Source organism: Mus musculus, chromosome 11 (genome assembly GCF_000001635.26).
Source record: "Mus musculus strain C57BL/6J chromosome 11, GRCm38.p6 C57BL/6J".
Classification (NCBI taxonomy): Eukaryota; Metazoa; Chordata; class Mammalia; order Rodentia; family Muridae; genus Mus; species Mus musculus.
In genome coordinates this window covers 60,286,832-60,310,324 of record NC_000077.6, presented here as the reverse complement: position 1 = coordinate 60,310,324, position 23,493 = coordinate 60,286,832, and the positions used below count along the sequence as shown (strand labels likewise).

General features: G+C 44.9%; 1 protein-coding gene across 10 annotated transcripts in view; it reads left to right on the top strand.

The window, feature by feature from the left end:
- Positions 1 to 23,493, top strand: part of Tom1l2 (target of myb1-like 2 (chicken)) — a 126,219-nt gene that overhangs the window by 42,608 nt on the left and 60,118 nt on the right. For 2 of the 10 annotated variants that reach the window (XM_011248907.3, XM_017314451.2), the window contains exon 2: positions 11,206 to 11,344. The exons of 6 other annotated variants lie outside the window; for them this stretch is intronic. The gene's annotated coding sequence lies outside the window, so the exon portion shown is untranslated. Of the gene's footprint in view, positions 1 to 11,205; positions 11,345 to 15,916; positions 15,974 to 21,615; positions 21,685 to 23,493 lie in introns of those variants that run through there. 2 more of the 10 variants (XM_030245804.1, XM_030245805.1) reach the window with 2 other exon arrangements.

Here is a 23,493-nt window from a genome sequence, read left to right as displayed (position 1 = left end):
AGATAGTATATATGTTTTGAATATATATGTTTGAATATATATGTTTTATTCTTTGGGAATTTCATATATATATATATATGTATATATATATATATATATATATATATATATATATATATATATATATACATACACACACACACATGCACAAACACACACATATATATGTGTGTGTGTCACAAACTGTCACAGTCCAGTTTGTGCTGCCCATACAGTCATGGGTGTGGACAGTCATGGGTGTGGACAGTCATGGATGTGGGGCCATCCACTGGAACACTGAGAAAAGGCCACACCCTTAGAAGAAGTGACTCTCCCTCTCACTGCCATTCTCTGTCAGTAGCTCTTCAGCCAGGGGTGGGGGCTTGTTGGGAGCACCCCCATGGTGAAAAGTTGTGCATGTCTTATGCAAGCAGCTGTGACTACTGTGTTTGTGGGTGCAGCTGCCATGCCATGAGCAGAAGACACTGCTTTGACCCAGCCTTCCCCAACTGGTAGCTGGTACAGTCTTCTCCCCTGACTCTGGGTTCTTGAACCTCAAAACTTGAAAGTATGAAGAAATATAGAGAAGTAAAGAAAATATCATTCCTCTACTTCCTGTAGCTATTCCTGTAAATACCTTGACCTGTGTATTGCATTGTTACTGCATTTTTAGTTATGGAGATGACGTTATAGATGGTGTGTGCCCTGTCTAGTCCCCCTTTAACACGTAGTGAGCATTTTCTAGTGAGAAAGCAGCATATAAATACTATTTTGCTTTCTCTTTTTGCCTCTCTTAGAATCGAACACAGAACTTTGCATGTGCTAGGCACACACCTTTTGAGGTCTGGCCCTTGTCCTGAGTATCATTTGACATGACTTTATAATGTGTGGTCATTACTGTCACCTTAGTGTTAGGTATCTTGATCGTTTGTTTCTTTTTTGTCCATGTTGCTATGACAACTGATGCAGTAACCAGCATCTCAGGTCCTAAACCTTTTCTTAGTTTTAGATTATTTGCTTACAATAAATTCTTTCAAGTGGAATTACCCGGTTGAGAGACATAGCATTTGTTTATTTTCTTACTATTTGCTTATAGACAGGGTCTCTGTGTAACTCAGGCTGGCCTCAGCCTCCTTAGTACTGGGATTACAGGTGTGCACTACCACTCTCAGCTAATAGACCCAGTTTTATTAAAACTTGATTATTTAAATTTGGAAACAGGATGCTGCCTTTTTGAAAACAGGATGCCGACATGTCGTTTAGGCGTCCCTTGAACTTGCAACCTTCCTCTTCAGCTTCCCAAGTGGCAGCCTGGCCACTGTGTGCAGTATACTAAACTGGTAAGGTTTTGCTCTCGGGGGCTGGGGGTGGGGGTGGGGATCAAGTTGCTTTAATATTTGCTCAGCCTTTACTGGCACCCAGCCTAGTCTGCCCTAGGCTAGAGTGGGTCGGTAGTATATAGAGAAGGCTGAGAAAGACTTTCCACAGTTTGTAGACACATTCCAAAGATGTTAAATGTTAACCAGGCTGGAAGCAGATGAGGACTGTTGCAGATATGCATATAGAAGGGCAGCAAGGAGCAGATAGGGCCTGTGGATGGAGCAGCCTCACAGTAATAGTGGGGAATCAGAGAGGCTCTGTGCAGGCCAATAACGTGGCCAGATTTGTGATCTGGAAAGGTCGCTCTAGCAGTAAAGAAGGTGGACTGGCCACGGTGGAAAGGATGTCTTTCCTCCTGAGAGACCGGTTAGGACTATCCTCGACAGGCTGCACTAACAGGGAATCCGGCGCTTCAGACTTGTCTCTTTGTTAGGGAAAAGTATGTTTCACTTACATTTCTATTTCTTCAATTTCTGCTGAGGTTGGATAGTCTCATGTCGATTTGCCATACTGTTTGCTTGTGTGGGTCTTGCCTCCAATGACCTAAATGCTCTTTATATAGAAGGACTCTTGTCCCAGGCTATAGACATGGTGGTATCCTATGTATAGTTCAGTTTTATGTCAGAGTTCATAGACTTCCAGGAGAAGCAGGTGACTGGTCCTGAGGTTCCGGGGCACATCCTCCTCTGCCCTCTCTGGCCCTCTAAGCTCCCTCCTAAAGCACCATGACTCACCAAGCTTGTTGCTAACCGGAAAGAGCTTGTTAGGAGGGAAAAATAGAGAAGATCACTTTTCTGTCATTCAGGTTTGGAATGTGTCACTCAGGGTGTGTCAAACCCTGACCCCTCAGTTAACTGGGGGGGGGGGGCTTACTGATAAGGGGTAGTTTTGTTACAGATGAAGATCAGTTAAGGCTGTAGCTGTGAGTAGGTTACAAGCTTTTGGCTACCTTCCCACACCTGACTCCCTGCTCAGCTGCCATTCCACCGTTAACAGCATCCACTTGTGGATCTTGCCTATCAATATAATTAGGAGTTTGCAGTCCATGACTTACTGAGGTGACTTCAGGCAGGGGCTTGCTGAGACTATACTAATTGGAAACTTTTCTTGGTGTTGAGATTTACTTGTTTTTATTTTATGACTATAGATGTTTTGCCTGCATGTTTGTCTGTGCACCACATATGTGTAGTGCCCACACAGGCCAGAAGAGGGCACTAGATCCTCTATAACATATGGTTGTTAGCTACCATGTTGGCACTGGGAATTGAATCCCAGCCCTCTGCAAGAGCAGCTAGTGCTAACAGGCACCAGGCAGTCATCCCTCCTATCCCTAGAAAACTTTTCTTAAGTTGGCTGCTTGCCATGCTTTGGGGTTTTGTGCATTTTGGCTTCTCTCAGAGGCTTTATATGTAATGCATGGAGTGTCCTGAGTTCCACCCTAATTGCTGTGTGCAGGGTAGTTTGGCAGCTGAGTGCAATACAGTGGCTGAGTAATAAATCCACTGGCCTTTACAGCACGTCCATCAGCAAACCACAGGGACCTTGAGCCTGTGTTTTATTCTGGATTGTTTCTCCTTGTTAAATCACCGTTGTTTCAGATGTCAAAACATTGCCATCATAGTCAGCAGCCTTGCCGTGCTGTCCTACATACATAATCACACACTTGCTTTGGCTGCAGCCCTTTTTTGCTGTATAATTGTACACAAAGGCCAGATGTGAGCTATGGCGTAGAGGTGGATGAACTGACCCACCAAAGGCCTTCTAAAAACTATCCTGTTATTCTTGATGACTAGATAGCATTAGTAATTAAAAAAATTCTCTGTGTGTAAATAAAATAAAATGGGTGCTGGAGTGATGGCTCCCAGAGGTCCTGGGTCTGATTCCCAGAATCAACAGAGCAGCTCACAGCTCTATGTAACTCAGTTCCAGTGGATTCGATACCCTCTTCTGGCCTCCTTGGGTACTGCATGCGCATGCTACACAGACATCTGAGTAGGGAAAAATCCATACACATAAAATAATAAAATAAAATTTAAAATTACGGATATATCTTAAAATGAAAGTTTTATCTCTTTTGAGATGAAGTTTTATTACCTTTCCTAGTTCGTCTCTGGTTCTTTGCTCAAATAATCTTCCTACCTGGGATCCCTATAGCTAAGCTTACAGATGCCTGTGTATCGATCAAAGAAATCGTCTTTTTGTTAGAAATTGCCCCTCCTCATACACCCAAACCAAAACAGATGACTGGAGAGATGGCTCAGGGTTGAGAGTGTTCATTGTTCTTCCAGGGGACCTAGGTTCTGTCCCTAGCACTCACATGGCAGCTCACAACCGTCTGTGACCCAGGGGACCCAGTACTCCTTTTCTGGCCTCCATGGGCACCAGGCATGCACATGGTACACATACATACAGTAGTTATATATACATACACATAAAAATAAAATAAAATAATCTTTTTTTTTCTTAAGTAAAAGAAAGAGCCAGGCGTAAGTTGCCTGTTTTAGCCTAAGGTTTTAGAGGTTGTGGGGTTGCCTTCCCGGGGGGGTGGGAGGAGGGCGTTTCGTCTGCACAGGTTTCGTCTGCACAGGTATACCTTTCACATGTTAAACTCTGTGAACTATTTTTTATTTCCACGCACAGCTGCCTGCTCTGGCTTCACCACTTCCCTGTCCCTGACTCAGTCGTCATCCGCACAGTGACCCTTGTGTTCTAGGTAGGGGGTCAGTCACCTTGTGGGTGATGCTGTTGTCCCCATCAGCCTCATGTTTTTGGGCCCAGGGCACATCCCTGGGTTTTGATTTCTAAAACGAGCTGATAATTTCCCACATCCCATTATTGTCTCCCATCTGCAGCCAGCCCTCCGTGAGGTGTGGCTGTAACAACAGGTTAAGTTTTCTAGAGAAGGGAAAGAAGATCAGAGTAAATATTCATGAGTTACTTCGAATTGCAGCTGCACTGAGCTGAACTCTCAAGGCATGTAGAAACCTCTGTGTAAGTTTGCCAGTAATTCCCAAAAAGCTGCTTAAGGGGGCACCAGAATCTCCTGAAGAGTTTCTTTAAAATGTGCACGAAGCCAGGATTGATGGAGAGGGCGCACCATAGAGAATGTAGCCTTTCTCTGTAATGAAAGTGAAACTGCTCAGCAGGTACCCAGTTACTGTTCCTCATTTATTCCATACCGCCCTAGTTTTCTTTCTACTGCAGAGACCACAGAGGAAGGCTACTTACTGGCTTGCTTCCTCTGGCTTGCTCAGCTGTTCTTTTTATATGTAGCACTGCCCTAGTGGGCTGGGCCCTCTCATATTAATTAGCAATCAAGAAAATGTCCCAGAGACGTGTACCACAGAATGCCCACAGGTCAGTTGTGATGGGGGCAACCTCAGTTAAGACTCCTTCAACCCAGGTGGCTCTAGTGTGTGTCAGGCCCTAACCAGTGCACTGATAGAACCTTGGTTCTGTTTGGAGTGGCTTTGCCCAGCTAAGATACTACCTTCTCTGGCTCCCTTGTAGCTAGGAGTGGCCACCTATAAACTCTGGCCTGTAAGCTGAAGACTCCTAGGGGAGCACTCCTTCATAAGTGGACACTCCCCAGCCTTTGTACCCTCTCCCTTCCTGTTTCATGGGCTTTCAGGTAGCAGCCACTGTCTTGTAACCTCAAGTAGATGATGACAGTCACATAGTTCTCAAGTCACTGTACCTTCATGCTACCTGCTTCAAGATTTCTTCTTGTTCCACGAGAAAAATAAACCCCCATCTGCTTAAGCAAATGTTGGTTTTTAATTGCTTGCAGCTGAATGCAATCATAACTGATAAGGTAATGTTTTAATATTTTACAAGGGAGAAATATATTTACATATTGTGTAATTAAAAATGAAAAATAATTTAAATCCCCACAGATTTCTGTGCCCCACATCAGATGCACTGAAATAGAATCTTTGGGCTCAGGATGCACATATCTACATTTTAAACAAACTCTGCAGGCGATTCTGGTATACAAGGAAATGGCAGAATCATTTTCATCCTTGTTAATATTGTGAGTCCCATTTTACAGATGAGATACTGAATCAAGGGAATAAAGCTCCATGCCTATATCCAGGTCAATGCACACATACGTGTGTATGCTTGGAGTAAAGGGCTTAGGGTGAAACCCAGGGTCCTGGGATGCCAGGCATGCATGCTGCTACTGAGGTGCACCCCTTGTGCCCAGTATCCCAGTAACCCCTAAGTGAGGTTTGACTCTGGACCTATCTTGTTCCAAAATATATACCTCCTCACTTCCTTACCCAAGGAAACCTAGCTGCTCAGCATAGTCAAACCGTTTCTGAAGGGATCCTCTAAAGTGGAAGGTCCTGTCTCCGTATAATAGGCTGCTAGCACTGTCCAGGGACCGCATCACTGCCCTGGCTGACCTGGGAATGAGTGCTGCCTGTTCTCATGAGTTCTTGGTTTTCCTTTCTACTTTTGAAACAAAAATGTATTGAAATTTCATTTTCTCCATAGGTTTTCTTGGGTTAGAAATGACTTAGAAATGATTATAAGTCTTATCCAGGTAAGGTAAGTAGGGTAATTGTAGTCTTTAAAAGTGTAGAAAGCATAGAGCCCGTAATTAGTACGCACAGTGTTCATATTAGACCTGACCGGCCATTGAGGAGTGATAGATTTTTAATTAATTAATTAAATCTTGTTTCTCTGTGTAGTCCTGGCTGTCCTGGAACTCACTCTGTAGACCTGGCTGGCCTTGAACTTTCTCCTGCTTCTGCCTTCCCAGTGTTGGGGTTAAAGATGTGTGCCACAACACCTGGCTTACAGTCATTCATATATCATGGATTAATAAATGAACAGTAAAGTACATATTAGGTTCAGGTAGATATGTATGCATTTGAGGTCAGCCTAGTCTATATAGTGAGTTCCAAGTCAGCCAAGGCTTCATAGTGACACTGTCTCGAAAACAAAACAAAATAACTATAATTCCAGGCTCATGGTCATCTTTGCTTTATTTTCATTGGAAGTAAATGATTATTAAAAAAACAGAACAAACAAACAAACAAAAAACCTTAAGTTTCCCCCCCCCTTTTTTTTTTTGACTTGTACCATCACAGAGAGAGGCAGGGAGGGTGGCCCAGGGCAGTGAGGCAGCAACACTTGCCACAGAAAGTTTTCCTGGCACGTTGAGGAGCTCCTTGCAAGAGAATACTGAGAGGGCTATTATCTCAGACAAGTGATGGAATTAGTTGGTGCAGGCCCGCATGAGCCCTTGAGTATTGTTGGCAGGGTCTGGTGGGTATTGCTGGCAGGAGGAGGTGCTCCTGTCTTTTTCTTCCCCTGCCAAGTGTGTAGTTGTGTTGCTATAGATGCCTGGATTCCCCTTTTCATCACTCTTGCAAGTCTTTGATTTGCTGGTTCCCTAGCACCACCTCAACCAATTTGGGGTGGGAGTTGTTAGAAAAATGAGCTAAATAAAGCTTATGCGTTCACAGGTCTGGTGCATTGAAGGTAGCTCAGCAGAATGACTGCCTGATGGGTAGCATATAACAGCCTTGTCTTCTAGGGCCTTGAGAAGAACAGCATGGGCTCAGATCAGAGCATCCAAGTGAGACCCACTCTCCTGCCTTCCCTGAATACAGGCATGGAGTCAGGGCAGCTCTCTGTGCTGGGGGTCTTCACAAATGCACAGAACTAAGCTTTTCCTAGAGAGCTGCTGCACATCAAGGTAACAACTTCACCTTAGGCCTGGCCACTGTCTTGCTATTCGTGAGCATCCATATTATTTTTAACATTCCTGTTAGTAGCTACCGTGGTTTGGTTTGAGTGAAGAACCTGTTGAGAAGGTGTGTAGAATTGTGTGTGAGAGCTTTTCTAGAAAAGTCTACCAGATTCTCAGACATCTTATTTAAGAAGAGTTAAACAAAGTGCTGGTCTGTATACCGGGCACTGTCTATGGGGATCCAAGGAGCTCTGGCCCTGGCCAGAGCAGCCAAAGAGTTGCAGCTCTCTGAGAGGAAGCCAGAGCAAGGCAGGCTGCAGGGCCTCTTCCACAGCTGCTGCTGTGAAGTTGATGGCAGTCAGGTGTCGTGTCAGGATGCAGTAGGCAACTAGGGGCAAAGGTTGGAGCTACGGAGGAGGAAGTGGCTGCCGTAGGCTCCAGCACTCTGCTGGTTGGGTCAGGTTAAGATCCAGATGAAAGATTCAAGAGAGAACCCTCTTCCCTGGAGTGTTACAGCTCGATCGGTAAGACAGGCACTCAGACAATCTTTGGTGAAATAACTTGTGCACCTTATTCCTTGAGGATAGGGCCTTATAAACGTGTTGGGGTGGGGTGGGATCTAGAGGCAGATGCTTTCTATTGCCTTGGTCTGAGATGTCAGGGATGCCTTATCTGCATGGGGAAGGACTGCAGGTGTTGTCCCTAAGAGACTGATTGTAACAGTCCTCTCCGTGGGGTGTCATGGTCACATGTTTCAGAACAGGAACCTGGTTGAGGGTAGATTTAATGCCTACCGTTCTCAATTATGAAAATTGCTGGAGCTCCTGAATCCACTTGACCTTACCAGATTTCCTGTCTAGTGGCACGGTCCCCTGCCCCACACTGCTGCTCTGAACAGTGGCTATCTGAATTTCTTTCTGGCATCCTAAAATATCAGCCCTCTCCTCAAGCCTGTTACTCAAAGCACCTGTAGGCAGGAGGGATGGGGCGGCATCTGGGTAGCTAAGAACAGGTGATACCCCACCGGAAGGCCCTGGACTGTCCCTGCTGTTGCCCTCAGGAGCCCCTGAAGCTCCAGTGTGATCTAACACCCTCCCTGCACAGAGCTAGGAGTGGCCATGGTCCTGGCTGCCCTCCTGCCCTTACTTCTCACCACAGTGTCGGGCTGAGGGGAGGCCTGTTCCCCAGCTGTACCTGGGGAGTTAAGTATCAGGAGCCACAGCAGTGAGACTCATTTGCTTGCGGGTCTGGACAGGAAGTCTGCCTGGCTTTGTGTTGCCCACAGTGCAGGCAGCACTTTGTGAATCAGAACTGGAGGCATTGTTCTCTGATTACCACCAAGGAATGCTTTTCCTGAATGGTTCCTGTGGGTGTGAGTAGCTCTGAAGGAAGAATTCCCTGAGACATTTCAGACAGTAGCTATTTATGTTCTACTCTTTTGGTCAGACATCACTGACTACCTGCTGTGTGCAGGTAGAACTCGCTGTCTATCAGGGAAGGCAAGTCTGTGGAAAGACATTATTTAAGCCATAGAGAGTAAGCGAGCCCATCATAGGGATCCCAGAGGGGCACAATTAATTCTGCAAGTGCACTTGTGGGGGTGGCCTCCCTCACTAATAGGAGGCCACCGAAGCTGTGTGTTAAAGGGAGGATGTGGCTTCTGCAGTCTCCTGTGAGCCTTCCCATTATGGAGGCATGCATTTTTACCTTGTTATTAGTATGCACATAATATTTTGTGCTGCTGCCTTTCTGCTTAGCATTCCACTGCTCATTTCCACTTAGCAACTAGGCCAAAGTATTTATCATTTTTAAAAGCTACATAGCATTCTTGCCTTGTTGATGTACCCTCATTGCATAGCTGTCCTCTCATTTGTTGGGAAGAGCAGTTTTTCTCAATGATGCATGCTTGCAGTTGGCGCTTCTTCTCCCCGCTTCCTTCCTTCCTTCCTCAGGCATCTATGGCCAGGCTAAAGTTATGAATGGCCTTATGCTTTCTCCTTGGCTTTTTTCTTTTTCTTATGGAAAGTTCCAAACACACAAAAAAGGGAAATGATGATTATAACGATCCCCACGTATTACTCATTGAGCCTCAATAATAATCAGTCCATGGTTATTACCACACCAAAAATAAATTAGTCGTGACTCTTCATTTTCTATGGTATTAAAAATGGAAGCAGGGTCCTCATCTCCACTAAGCTGTAGCTCCAGTCTATTGTAATTGATTCCTAAGTGGGAATACCTGGTCATCCAAATGAAAGCTGACGGTTTCCCAGTGCTGCTTTGGTCACTTTCATGAAGCCAAATTGCTTTTTGTTCCAGTGTATTCTCCAGAGAAGTTTTGCTTGACCTGTCAGTTAGTGATTGGGAATGTTTTTATCAAGAAAGGATCTGCCTGCCTACAGGGCCTGGCCTCCAAAGGAGTGGAAGGGAGGGGGAGGAGGAGGACTGGTACCGTTCTTCACTTCCATGGGAAACTCGGCTGTATCACCCTTCTCACATACGTGAACTGTCAGTGTGTGGGGGTGACACGGTGTCAGGCTCTCCCCATGAGCCCACCCTGTTAAAGCAAACATCGTCATGCTGTCATTTCCAGCACCGAGAAAGAAAAGCTACATGGCATTAACTTTCTTTTTCTACAGTAAAATCTCCTAAGCTAGGAAGATGCTCACTCCCCACTGCATTTGGTCATTCTGTTTGCATGTCTCCCTTGGCAAGCTTTGTTCTGTATTGTTCAAGGTGACCCAGTTAGAACTACTGTTTAAAGTCATGCTGGCCTCAGTAAGTTACACAACCTGTGTGGGATTCAGTCTACTAGCTCTGCATAGTGTACAAGGAAGTGCATGGAGTCTCTTAATATTTTAAGGTGGCCACATTATAATCTCTCCTATTTGTTCTGTGTTGATATTCCTGATTTTTTTTTTTCGTGATGGTGGATAGGAACAAACAGCTTCCTAAATGATTCACAACCCTGCTGTATTTGTCATCACAGACTGAATCTCAGTTTGGGCCTCTTGGATTAACCAATACTTAGCCAGCTCCTGGGTGGCCTCCTCTGGGATTAGGAATGTTAACAGGGAGGCTGGGCCAGGTGATGTGCCTTTGAGAGACTGGGAGTCTTGGGTAGGCAGCTCTCCTTAGAGAAGAGTCAATACATTCAGTAAGATTGCTCGTGCTCAGTCCAGCCTAGAGCCTATTCCTTACTGTTTCTTTCTTCTTTTTTCTTCTTCTTCTTCTTCTTCTTTTTTTTTTTTTTTTTTCCCTTCGAGGACTTTATATTCTTTCAATGCATAAAAATCAAAAAACCAGTTCAGCTTCTAGGAATATCATAAATGTAAGAAGGTACTGCTACCACCATTCAATATAACTGGTATAAATTAGTTTTTTTGGTTTTTGTTGTTGTTTTGGTTTTTTGTTTTTGTTTTTGTTTTGTTTTGTTTTTGTTTTTCGAGACAGGGTTTCTCTGGATGGCCCTGGCTGTCCTGGAACTCACTTTGTAGACCAGGCTGGCCTCGAACTCAGAAATTCGCCTGCCTTTGCCTCCCAAGTGCTGGGCTTAAAGGCATGCACCACCACGCCCAGCCCTAAATTAGTTTTTTGTTCCTTCATCTGCCTTGCTATTTCTGGTAGAAAAGTTAAATGACTGTTTTTTCACATGAAGTGCTATGTCACTACCAAATATGTATATTGTGTATCTCTCACTCCCCCAGTAGTACTAGCCAGACATTTTCCATATACATCCTTTTAAAAGTTAGTTTAGACTGTGTTTCTTTCCATTATTACATAATATTTCTCTCTGGTTTTTATAGCTACTTATAATGGCTATATACTATCCAACTGAGGGCCCATACATAGTTTATATAGCCATTAGTTTTCTGTTTGAGAAGTTTTTAAAATATATTTATTATTTTATGTGTATGTGTGCACTTGAGTGTATGCATGTGAACTACATGAGTGCAGTGCCCACAGAGGCCAGAGAGGGTTGGGTTCCCTGAACCTGGATGCACATGGTTGTGAGTCACCCAATATGGGTGCTGGGAACCAAAGAGTATTAAATAATAATACTTTAATTATGTTCCCAGTAGTTTTTGTTTTCTTTTCAATCGCTTTATACTAAAATATAATTCTTATTCACTTTCTTAAAGTATACAGCTGAGTGAGTTTGTATACCCTGTCTACCCTGAGTTGTGCGATCATGACTGTACTCAGCGAGAACAGCCCCATCATCCCACAGGCATTAGCGCCCACTGCCCACTCTTCCCAGCTCACCGTCCTAAGCAACTGGTGAGTGTTCTCTACCTGTGATTATGAAATTAAAACTGAAGCTGGGTGTGGTGACACATCCTTCAATCCTAGCACTCAGGAGGATAAAAGTGCTTGTGGGGGCCAGAAGAGCAACTAAAGCTAAAGGCCCCTGGAACTAGAGCTATAAGTGGTGGTGAACCCTCTGCTGTGGATACTGGGAACCGAATCTGAGTCCTCTGCCAGAGCGAAATGATCTTAACTGATGAACAGTCTCCCAAACCCATTTTAGCCATTTTTGTGGCGTTAAGCAAATTTATATTCTTGTGCAACCACTACCACCATACGATTTCATAACTCCTCCATCTTTCTGGATTTACTACTGTCTTTTCCATCCACTTCAGGGCCCTGGTAACCAGCATTCCCTGTTCCTCTGGTCTGACAAGCCTACCTACTCCTCATAATTTCATTCACACAATATTTGTCTTTTTGTGGCTCGTTCATGTCACTTAGCACAATGCCCGCAAGGTTCTGCATGTTGTGGCACAAATCAGAATGCCATTCCTTTTGGGGGCAGAGTGTCACTATGTAGCCTAAGATGGTCTGAAGCTCTGAGTGTTCCTGTGCCAACCTCTGAGTGCTGGGATTACGGGTGTGCAACGTCACACCTGGCTTCTTAGTGCTGAGTGAGAGTCTTCTGCATTCATGCACTGTATTTGTCTCTGCTCTGCCCGTGCTGTGACCAGCTGGATTTATACTTTCTGGCAATTATGACTAAGGCTACTGTCTTAGTTAGACTTACTATTGCAGTGATAAAACACCATGACCAAAAGCTAGATGGGGGAAAGAAAGAGTTTATTTAGAACTTATGCTTCCACATCAGTGTTCATAATCAAAGGAAGTCAGGGCAGGAATTCAAGTAGGGCAGGAACCTAGAAGCAGGAGCTGTTGTAGAAGTCATAGAAGGGTGTTGCTTACTGGCTCGCTCCCCATGACTTCCTCAGCCTGCTTTCTTATGGAACCCAGGATCACCTGCCCATGGATGGCCCCACCCACAAAGGGCTGTGTCCTCCCCCATCAGTCACTAATTAAAGAAATGCCCTACAGCAATGTCGTATGGAAACATTCTGTCAGTTGAGTTTCCATCTCAGATGATTCTAGCCTGTGTTAAGATGACATAAAATTGACCACCCTGAACACTGAGCACATTTATGTATAGAAAACGCCTTCATTTCCCTTGGGTGCCCTGTTATGAATAGGATTGTAGTATTGTGCATTGCTTTTTCCTTTAGTGTATTTGTTTCTGTTTTGAGTCTTTTTTAATTTAATTTTATTTTATTTTTGGTTTTTCAAGACAGGGTTTCTCTGTATAGCCCTGGCTGTCCTGAAACTCACTTTGTAGACCAGGCTGGCCTCGAACTCAGAAATCTGCCTGCCTCTGTCTCCCGAGTGCTGGGATTAAAGGCGTGTGCCACCACACTCAACTCTGTTTTGAGTCTTAAAGGGGTTATTATTAGGTCAAAGAATAAGAGCCTGTTATGGCTTCAGAAATATTTTTATGTATTAATTTTTAAAAAGCTCACCTCCTTTTCTGGGATACCCTTTGATACTTGTTGCCCAGATTATTTTTCCAGAGTTATAAATGCATGTTACCTTGACAAAAACATGACATGGTTCACTGTGACCTTCGTAGAAGTAGGCAGTGTTCTGTTCAAGATACATGTTTAGTTTCATTGTTTTGACTTGGACGTCTTTTATTATTGACACCTTGACCTTAATGAATAACATCTGAGCTACTATTGGCATCTTCCCCCAGGTGGGTTGCTTTTGATGATGCCACGGGTGCCTTTGGGTACTGCAGATGCTGTGGTGGTAGCAAGGTGCTTTTCTGCACACAGTTTTGAAGGACAGCCCTGTAGGAGTTAGTTGAGCTCTCTACCACAGTGAGCAGGAGCTCCGGTAACCTCTGGAAGGCTTCTCCTGGCTGGGAATTTCATAATGGTTCTTTGAGGCAGAAAGCAAGTCTTCCTTTTCAGTTTTGTTCAGGGTGATGCTTGTGGTCCCTGGCTCCCTCACAGAGCTGGTTGCTCCCTGGCCAGCAGGGCACAGTTAAGGCTTCTTTGCCCCTCCCTGGAGTCTGGGTCACTACCATGCTTTTCCACTGGAGGCTGCACTGAAAGAAAGCCTTGGAGACATCAAGGCCTTTTTCTCTTGAATCCATCTTTCCATAAATCCAGCCCCTAAATACACATAACGTGTGGTTCATAGGAGCTCAGTTGCTGGGCACTTGTCTAAGACACTCAATGCCTTGGCTTTAATCCCCCCCAAATCAACTTGTATTCATAACCTCTGTAATGGCCCAAAAGTTGATATATCTTCATCGGATGGAGTGTTTGGGGTAAAGGAGCAATGTGTGCTTGACTGGCTTGTAACACACACACAGCACACAGAGCACTGTCATACACACACAGCACTGTCATACACACACACACAGCACACACACAGCACACCACACACACACACAGCACTGTCATACACACACAGCACACACACACACAGCACTGTCATACACATACAGCACACACACACACAGCACTGTCATACACACACACACACAGCACACACACACACACACAGCACACTACACACACAGCACACACACAGAGCACTGTCATACACACACAGCACACACACACAGCACTGTCATACACACACAGCACTGTCATACACACACTCACAGCACACAGCACTGTCATACACACACATACACAGCACACACACACAGCACACCACACACACACAGCACTGTCATACATATACACACACACAGCACACACACACAGCACTGTCATACACACACACACACACACAGCACACCACACACACAGCACACAGCACACAGCACACCACACAGCACTGTTATACACACACACACACACACACACACACACACCATGTGGTTCACCCTATTTATTATTTATTATCATTTTTACGCCCTACCATATTCCTTGTTTCATGTTTGTATCACTAGTTCCCTTAGTGTACTCTGAGGAGATTTTTTTCTGTTATGCACACCTTTCAACGATTAAACTGGGTTAGCGAGTGTATGAAATGTTCCCTGCATCTCAATGAGCCCAGCTGCTTCCATGTCTGTCAGATTAAAAACCATGCCTTCGACCAGTTTGCTGTCCTGGGTCCTTACTTCATTAAGCAGTTATGATGAACTGTCCTTGCTTCTATACCTGTCCTGAAAGGTACAAAAGTATTGTCACGAGGCATTTGTACCCCCCTTTTTTGACTATCAGGAATATGAACCTAGAGGAAGAAAAGGCCTCCTTTGCCAGTTAGAAGAACCTGGCACTCAGGAAGAGATTTCACACAGCCCTGATAACTTGTCAGACCACTCTGCAGAAAATAAACCAAGACACAGTGGGCAAGCTCACACCTTAGTAAGGCCTGCTTAGCTAGGCATACCTACTGCTCTCTATTTGAACCTAAACTCATGTTAGGACTGTGTAGATGGACTTGAGGGGCAGCGTGGGCCTCTCGTGGTTCCTTTTGCCAGTGTGGCCACATTGAATACATCTCCTTTCTTTGCTTTTCCCTAGTATTTATCTCTGCAATTGGCCTCTTGAGGGTCCCTAGAAGAGCCTGGCTTGGTAGAGCTACTGAGACCCAGCTCCTAACTCCAGTAACAGCACTTCCTGCCCACAGCCCCCCAAGCTGTTCCCAGAGTGATTTGTCAACAGGGACCCCTATTTTAAAAGCCCCAGACTGCAGAAAGCGAGAGAACTCTTACAAGTTAGCCTCCACTCTCTAACAGCTCTGTTCTCCCTGCCCCCACCCCCACTCCTCCATCCTCCTCATCCTCCGAGTTCTGCTCTTCTACCTTGTTTGTACCCCCTCTCCCTCTGTCATCATTGCTAATCATTCTTCATTCTTTGGACTGTCAGGTTAAGAGCGCACCTCTTGGCTAACATTTGTTCCTGGTGTCCTAGCTCTCTGCTTGTAAGTCTGTGATCTGGCTAAACTCCCTGAGGCAAAGGTTCTGTCTTGACTTGCTATTCCCATCACAGTCTAACACATGACCCACAGTGGGATGTCCCCCACCCCCAACACCAAGGTATCTGCTAGGCTTCAGCCAGAGCTCTACCTGAACACTGAGTCCCAGGAGACTTTTATTTTCTCAGTCAACAGGAGAGAGCAGCCTGTTTGGCTAGGATAAGCGATCAACCTCCTCCCAGCCTGCTGGCTTCTTCAGGGGCCCCTTCTCCTGGTGGTAGCTGGTAGCTGTGGTGATGGCCACCATATGTTTGCATCCCAGCCCTCCCTAGCTCCTTTCTGTACTCATTTACTCCACACATAGCGTATTCCATTGAGTACAAAGAAAGGAATACATCAGACTAGTGACTCTGCACCTGGAGAACACACCCCACATGCATTTTAAATCTGTGGATTCCCCTTAAGGGAATTCCAGTTAAAAAAGAACTTGGGTCAGCAGCCTTGGGCCTGTGTGGCTAACAAGCTCCTATTTTCTCTGTTGTTGGGCTGGCCTGAAGGGCTTCTTTGTTTGGGTAGGGGTGGATGTGATGCCCTAATGAGGCCCTGTGGAATCCTGGCTCATACACAGCAGCCTGCGGGGTGGAACTCTCCAGGCAGGAAAGCAAGTTGGTGAGTTTGTGGGTTTGTCAGATTTTAAAGAACACAGAACAGTGTTAAAGGGGTGAAAACTAACTGGAGTATTGTATTCTTGGTTGGATTCAGCACAAAAATACAGAGCAAAGGCTGAAGGAATGTGAGTAGTGTCTGGAGTTTAGCTAATAGTACTACACTGTGTTCCGTGTTTAAGTTTTGACAGATGCACACTGGTTATATAACATGCCAATGTGGGAGGAAACTGAGATGAGAATTCGGGACTATTGGTGCTTCTCAGTAAATCTAAAATTGCTTCAAAACAAAAAGGGTATTAATAAAGAAGGAAGAAAGGACAAGGTCAGTCTCACGCCCTTCTGCCCCTCTTACCCTGGTCTTGGAGCCCTCCTCTACAGTCAGGAAGGCTGCTACAGGCACTCTCCTTTTTGCTCCAGGCAGTCTGCTCCTTTGTCCTTGGTGTTCTTTGTTTGGGAATAGGTTAGGTTACAAGACCAGGTCCAGCCAGAGGATGGGAGTCATGTGGTTACCAGGAGCTCCTACCTCCTGCCCTGCATCAAGGGACTGGGGACTTCTTAGCCTTTCTTCACTTGTTAGAAACTGCAAACCGGGGGCTGGAGAGATGGCTCAGCGGTTAAGGACACTGACTCCACTTCCAGAGGTCCTGAGTTCAATTCCCAGCAACCACATGGTGGCTCACAACCATCTGTAATGAGATTTGATGCCCTCTTCTGGTGTGTCTTAAGTCAGCTACAGTGTACTCATGTATATTAAATAAATAATTTCTTAAAAAAAAAAAAAAAAAAAAAAAAAAGAAACTGCAAACCTGACTGGAAAGGAAAGGGAGGGCGAAGAACCTGATGTATGTGGGAAGCTGATGGCAGCTGAGGATGTGCCCAGTGGTCAGACAGTTGCTCAGCATGGTCAGGTCCCAGGTTCCATCCCTGTGGGCTAGATTGAAGGTTGTGTACTTGTTAAGCAGCAAATTGCATCCTCTGTTCTATTTTTCTATTTAAAGGGGTTTTGTGTATTCCTGAAGATTCAGATGAGTAGCTTCGAGGGCAAGGGACTACTGGGGGGCTAGCAACAACACTGTACTCCTCTCCTGCCTCCTGCCCTCTTCCAAGAGCCAGGATGAAATATACCTCTTTCTCCTAGCTGGTTCTAAATCCCCTAAGGGCTTTAAATATTTAGATTCATTAAAAAAAAAAAAAAACGTGCAGTTGCTGCTCCTTCACCCTAAAGATGAAACAAGCCAAGCTTTGAGGCTTCTTCCCACTAAGGGAGCTCTTTATACCTTCCATCATGAAACTTCTGGCTCAGAAACCTAGAAATATGAAAGGGCTAAAGGACATTTGGAGCTCCTGGATGCTTGAATCTGGTGAACTGTTTTCCTGTAGATGGCAGTGGTGACACATGAGTGCTCATGGAGGTCTGGAGGGAATGGTGCTGGCAGGGAGAACCCTTCAGACAACAATAGTAACAAGTGTCAGCTCCTAGTATGGCTGTGGAGGAGGAGTTATTCGGGAGGGGAGGCTCCAGCAGGTGTTTTCTCTATAGTATTTAGTTTCCCTTCAGGCAACTGTGTAAAGGAAATCTGTTGTTACTATATTTTACAAATGTGGGAAAGGTCTGGTACCCTGGGGTACCCGTTACCAGAAGGATCAAGACAGCAGAAGTCTGAGTTCACTGCCATTCCAGGCTGCCACTGCCATGCACAAATGAAGGGCCCTGGCAGTCCAAAGCCAGCTTCTTTTTCATGCAGGAGAGGGGGTGGGGTGGGAATGTGAAACAGGCCCTCTATGTAGCACAAGCTGATTTTGAACTTGTGATCCTCTTGCCACAGGTTCCCAGTGCAAGGATTACAGGTATGTGCCACCATGTCCAGCAAGGTCAGCCACTTAAAGACACTCAACAGCAAGTCTAGCTAAGGGCAAAAATGTACTTTTGGCTCTTGAGCCACTAAAAAAGGTAGAATTTCTGAGAACCCAGAATTGCCTAGGAAGCTCCATGCCTGACCCTTGAGGTACTGTGGTCAGAAGACGTCCAGTGAGGTGGTGGCTCTGTAGTGGCTGGGCTGGAGCAAGGCCCCAGGTCAGAGGTGAGCCGGGGTCCTCATGCAGTTGCTGCTTTCACCCCCAGTAGAGACTGCTGTTCTGCGGGATAGAGCTGAGCTGAACCTTTGGACGTGTGCGCTCATCACCGTCATGGTTGTGCTTTGATGGGTCTGTGCAGGCAAAGGGTGCTCATTCCTACGACTTCTATTCAACAAAGAAGTGGAGATGGTAGCTAGGCTAGTTAGGAAAGAGAAGAAAACAGAAGGCATCCAAAGGGAAAGAGAGCGGTAAATGCTAGGTTAAGATGTTGAAGGTTCAGAAACCCTGCCATGGCAGCCAACAAAACACAAAAGACTGTCCTTCAGAGTGGTCCATAGTATCCATGGGAGATGGGGCCCTTCCTGTCATCTCTGTCAGAGAGCCCGAGGATGGCAGAGACAGTAGATTGCTGTGGAAGTTGACAATTAGAGAGAAAGGTGAATTGTGAAGAGCTGCAGCCCAGCCTTCACATTTCTTTGTTTTGTTTTGTTTTTCGAGACAGGGTTTCTCTGTGTAGCCCTGGCTGTCCCAGAACTCACTCTGTAGACCAAGCTGGCCTCGAACTCAGAAATCTGCCTGCCTCTGCCCCCGAGTGCTGGGATTTAAGGCATGTGCCACCACTGCCCGGCTACATTTCTTAGGAAAGAATGGAATTTTTCCAGTAGTGGGGGTTTCTACACATGTACATGTAGTGCTTGATTGGTCATTTGAAAACACCTCAGCAGAGAACTCTTATATCTCAAGAAAATACTGAAAAATTTTTTGAATTGTTGTAGCTAGTAAATTGGATTTTTTTCTGTTATATATTTTTTAAAATTTATTTTTATTATATTTATTCATTCATGGGAAGGGGCAGAGGATAACTTGTAGGACTCTGTTCTTTCTTAGCATGTGGGGCCTAGGGATCAGCGAGCACTTTTACCCAATGAGTCATACAGTGTTAAATATTTTCCCTCCCCACAGTAGCGGTTTCAATATTCTTGGGGGCTCTTTCTTACAAATAGAGTTTTTGAAATGTGGTTTATGTTGAACATGAGTGTTTCTGCCAGTAAAGAATAAAACAATTGTGTGTTCGTGTGTGTGTGCGTGTGTGTATACATGGGTATGCAGATGCTACACTCCACACATAGAGCACAGGAGTTGGTTTTCTCCTGCTGTCTTGTTGAGGCCTAGTTTCTCTTGTCTCTGTCATGATGAATACTCGAGACTAGCTGGTCTGCAGGCTTCTGAGCTTCAGGCAGTGCTGGCTCTGCCTCCTGTCCTGCTGCAGGAATGCTAGCCCTGCAATGATACTTTGTGGAAGGCTGTAGGGTTGTATACTGTGAACTGCAGAATATTGCTGCAAGAAGCTAGGTACGGTTGTTTGCACAAATACTCAAGAGGCTGTGGGAGGATTGCTGCAGTTGAAGGTTGTGAGCTTTGTAAGCAGTAATTCATATTCTCTCTCTCTCTCTCTCTCTCTCTCTCTCTCTCTCTTTCTATATAAAGGGATGAGTGTGCATTCCTTGAAGATTTAGACCAGTGGCTTTGTGGGCAAGAGGCTGCTGTGTGGACAGCAACAATGCTGCACCTCCCCATCTCCTGCCCACGTCTGAGGGCCCGGAAGCACAGCTCTTTTTTCCTAGCTGGTTCTAAATATTCTTGGGGTTAAAATATTTAGATTCATAACAAAAACTGTGCTGTTGCTGCTCCTTTACCTTACAGACGAACCAAGCCAAGTCTAGGGGCTTCTTGCTGCTAACAGAGCTCTTTGTGGAGTTGCGTGGATATGCCTGGGCAGCGTGTCAAGACTGTCTTAGAATACCAGACAGACGGACCAGCAGTGTACACATAGACATAGGCACACACTGCTGAGAGAGATTAAAGACAAGTGAATGGACAGACAGTTTTTATTAAATGGAAGGGAAGACAGTATTAAGATATTAATGCTTGGGGGGAGCTGTCTAGAGAGATGGCTCAGTGGGTAAGAGCACTGGCTACTCTCCCAGAGACCTGGGTTCAATTCCCAGCAACTGCATGGCAGCTCACAACTGTCTATAAATCCAGTTCCTGAATATCTGACACCCTAACGCAGACATACATGTAGGCAAAACACCAGTGCCATAAACATTAAATTAAAAATATATATTAATGCTGCCCAAAATGATCTATATAGATGTGGGGAAATCTATCAAAATGCCACTCACAGTTTTTGTAAAAGTTAAAAAAAAAAATCTGACTTAGAATTCCCATGAATTCTGAGGGAACCTTCACATAGCCAAACAAAGATCAAAATTGGAAGATGCATACTTCCTGGCTTCAAAATTACTGTGAAACTAGATACTCAAAACAGCGTGGTTCCGACCTAGAGGCCGACCTGTGGACCAGGAGCAGAGGAGCAGGAGCCCGGGAAGAAGCCCCTCCCTCCCGGCGCTCACTGTGCTTCCAACAAGGCGCCAGAGTCCTTTAGTGGAGGAGGAATAATGATCTTTACTGGTGGTGCTAGGGAAATAAATACTCACCCATAATAATAAATTAGGTCTTTATCTTACATCATATACGGAAGTTAACTCCAAATTGATCAAATTTCTAAGCAAAAGAGCCTAAACTGTAAGTCTTAGAAGAACACAGGAGTAAAAATCATAGTGATTTAACAATTTCTTGGGTGTGACACCAAAAAATAAAAGCAACAAAAGAAAAAAAAATAAATGTGACTTTATCAAAATGAAAATGTGTTTGGTTGAGTGTGGTGGTGTGCAACTTTACAGTCCTAGCACTCAGTGGGAGTTGGGGGATCCTGAGTGCTAGGCCAGCCTGTGCTGCACAGTGAGAGCTTCTCTCAAAAGATAAAAACAACTCCTTTTATGTGTTAAGGAATATTTTCAAGAGAATGAAAAGCCAACCTACAAAATTGGAGGAAATATTTGCAAGGAATATATTAGATAATGAATTACTATTTAGAATATGTAAAGAAACCCCAAAACTGAACCACAGGAAAAAAAAACCCAACTATCCAATTTAAAAAACGGGCAAAGAATGTTAATAGACGCTCCTCCAAAGAAGATGCACAAATGTCTGGGAACTGTGTGTTTACACGAACAGATGTTCAGCATCATAGTCACCAGGGAGATGCAAATCTAAACACAAGATTCTACTTCACATTTGCTAGGCCGGGATTACATGATTGATCTCAGTCCTGCTTCAAAGGCCTGGATATTTACTCTCTGTTGTCCCATCTGGTAACAGAACCCGAGTTTGGATGTGGTGTTTTTCATCTCAGACAGATTGTGAGGCTGCTCCATTCTACCTTAGTTTATAAAAGAGGGTACATCACCACCTTTTATATAAAAGTTTCCTCTAATCCATGTATCTCCTGTGACTGACACAAACTAGAGTTATCTGAGGGGAGGAAGCCCATGGATCAGGTATCTTCTTGACTGAGGACTGATGAGGACCTGCCAGTTCACTGTGAATGGTTCCACCCCTGGATAGGCGGCCCTAGTTATAAGAAAGCAGCCTGAGCAAGCCATGAGGAGCAAGCTAATAACCAGTGTTCTTTCGTGGTTTCTGAATCCCTTCCTTCCTCCAGATTCTTGCCTTCAATTCCTGTCCTGACTCCCTCAGTGATAGAGCATGGCCTGGAAGATGTCAGCTGAGGTAAATCTTTTCCTCCCAAGGTGCCTTTGGACGCTGTTTTACCTCAGCAATACAAACCTAACTAAGACATGTACTGCTACTCAAATGATAGATAAATGGCCTCTGTATAAGTGGGACATGTCCTTACTTCTCACACAGTGACACTTGTTTTTTACCTAGCATTAGAATTCGCACATCCAAATCAAAGCTGTGCTTACAAGCAGTGAAAGCACACTTCAAGGTTATATAGCTAGTTCCTAAAACATTTGCACAGCTGCATTCATTGGGCTACAAAGAGCAATTGTTTTAGTTATCACTTTTTTTTCCAAAAAGAATATCTCCATCTTTTCACTCTCTTTTTACATATCTCCCATCTTTTCACTCTTTTTATATCATGCGTGGTATTGATAGACCGTTCACTACCAGACAAAGCAGAGTCACTCGAGGGCAGAACCACATAGAAGCTTGAAGTAATTTTAACCAGGGTCCACAGAAGGCACAATGTAGCTGGCACAGAAGCAGGCAATGTTGGATCCTTGTATATAAGATGAGTAGATGAGAAAGTACTTTAGCATCAGTAATATTAAGAGCCAAGTGAGCCCCTGTGGTGCCCTGTCTACCTTGCTCTACCGTATCATGTATGTAAGAAAGACAGTTCAAGACCAGGAACCAGTAGCTTTGGGGCTCTCAAGGAAATCAGAAGGCAGCTGTCGAGTAACAAGCTGATAAAGACAGAGATTGGCACCAGAAAGAGTGGTACAAGGCCCCCATCATTTGAGCTAGGGAAGAAGATAGTGAGGGCAGAAGTCCCGAAGATGTGGAGGCCTCAGTTCTGGTGTAGCTCTGGGACAGCAGAGTAGTCTGCAGCCCAGGGCTCCTCAGAGGAATGTAAGATCAGTTCACAAAGCCTCACCATGAGATGATCTGACAATTCCAGTCCCTGCTCTTCCTGCCATGCTGGCTGACTCTGAACACCCCTTCCCTGAAGGTGTCCTTTCCCAGAAGAGATGTTTGGTACCTCACTCTGTCACACCCAGAAGGGGCTCATCTGTGCTTTGCTCGGGCAGCTGTCTCAGCAGGAGGCTCATCTTGAAGCAAGGGGCCCGACTGTGAGCCTGTGCTTCTGACCTTTCAAGGCAGCCCAGCCAGGAGAGAGACCACCTGGGCAGGGCACTTCATCGCTTCACAGAACTTGGGCTATACTCACCCAGGCTGCTCTTTGGTAAAGCCACCAGGGACACAGACTTGGGAGGCTTTCTAGAGGAAATACTAAATCAATGAAATGTTATTTCTAAGTTTGGTTTAGCAGCAGAATCCATTAACCTTCTATTCACCCCCTTCCTTCCTCTGATAGTAGCAGCAAGGTGTTCAAAGGCATGGCCACTTATTCTTAGGGTCAGCACGTTTATTTCAATTTCTAGGGTTTTGAGTTTTCCAGCTAAATGATACTCACTTTGATTATAAGGAACCAACCCAAGAAGAGTGCTTCTTTATTCCCGCTTCATTAGAAAGCCACACCTGCTGAAGCCAGAGGAGGGGATCAAGGCCATCAGAGCAGCTCAATCAATTCTTATTTTTCTTTTCATAAAAGAATTTTCATGAGATGGGAACAAAGTCATGTCTGATTGATTCTGGGATTGAGGCCACTCAATGTGGCCTCCCTTATTTAGTCTGGTCTCCAGGCTAGAGGAGAGCAAAGTTCATTTCTTTTGCCACGTAAATTGTCAAATCCTAAAATAAAACTTGGTATAATGGTGGAAATGTAGTGCTCCAGGGAGCAGTAGGCAAATCCTTCCTGCCAGCCATGAGCAAGAATGGATGAAGACTAAT